The 866-nt window shown below is 38.0% G+C and overlaps 1 long non-coding RNA gene across 1 annotated transcript; it reads left to right on the top strand.

The window, feature by feature from the left end:
- The first annotated feature begins 124 nt into the window (after positions 1-124).
- Positions 125-757, top strand: LOC112139134. The gene is made up of 3 exons (XR_002917925.2): positions 125-241; positions 372-552; positions 660-757. It is a non-coding gene; the product is annotated as an uncharacterized LOC112139134 (long non-coding RNA).
- The last annotated feature ends 109 nt before the right edge of the window (positions 758-866 follow it).

The raw sequence follows: 866 nt of genomic DNA, 5'->3' as shown, positions 1-866 counted from the left end.
TCCCTAAAGTTTAATAATCATTCAAATGTTTGATATATTTACAAGGAAAATTACTAAGAATTCAGATAACACGTCCTATAAATGTAACTAGGTTTAAACTTTGTGGTGTTCTTTTTTTCTTTATAGATAATGCAAGAAAGGCAGAAAATATTTGTTTTGAACATGCAAATATTAAAGGAGATAAATTTGGAAATTGTGGACCTGCACCCGGTGGATCAGGATACTTAAAATGTAGCTTGGCGTAAGTCATCTATTTTGGGTTTCCTGCTTTCTTGTAAAAAATTGAACAGTTTACATATGAAATGTTTATTAGTGGTGTTCAAACAAAAGTAATGTGCTGTAACTAAAAACTCGCATCTCCCATGTTGCAGAAACTCTATGTGTGGGAAGGTGCAGTGCACCAATGTGGATGTAAATACGCCCCCTACTGGTGCCCATGTCAGCATCCAACAAATTCAAGGAGCCACTTGTGTTAACGCAGACTTTGACCTGGGCAGTGATGTACTCGATCCTGCCTACGTTAACCCCGGCAGCCCTTGTGCTACAGGAAAGGTCGGTCTGCCATTCTGTAGTAAAATATTTTCCTGTGTTTTCCCCAAAGTAAATTTAAACGTGACCCTTATTCTTTGACTTTGAAACATTCTGCCCTTTTTCTGCAGACCTGTGTGGACTTCAAGTGCATGAATGCTTCGGTTCTGTTGCCAAATTTAGACTGTGATGCCAAGACTACTTGCAATGGTCACGGGGTTAGTAAGGATTACTTTATTATTTACTAGAGCTGTCAGGCGATTAAAATTTTTAATCGCGATTAATCGAATTTTGTCCTGAGTTAACTCGCGATTAATCGCATATTAATATGTGGCCTT

Source organism: Oryzias melastigma, unplaced genomic scaffold (genome assembly GCF_002922805.2).
Source record: "Oryzias melastigma strain HK-1 unplaced genomic scaffold, ASM292280v2 sc00633, whole genome shotgun sequence".
Lineage (NCBI taxonomy): Eukaryota > Metazoa > Chordata > Actinopteri > Beloniformes > Adrianichthyidae > Oryzias > Oryzias melastigma.
Note: the sequence above shows the minus strand (reverse complement) of the source record. Positions and strands in the feature narration are given on the sequence as shown.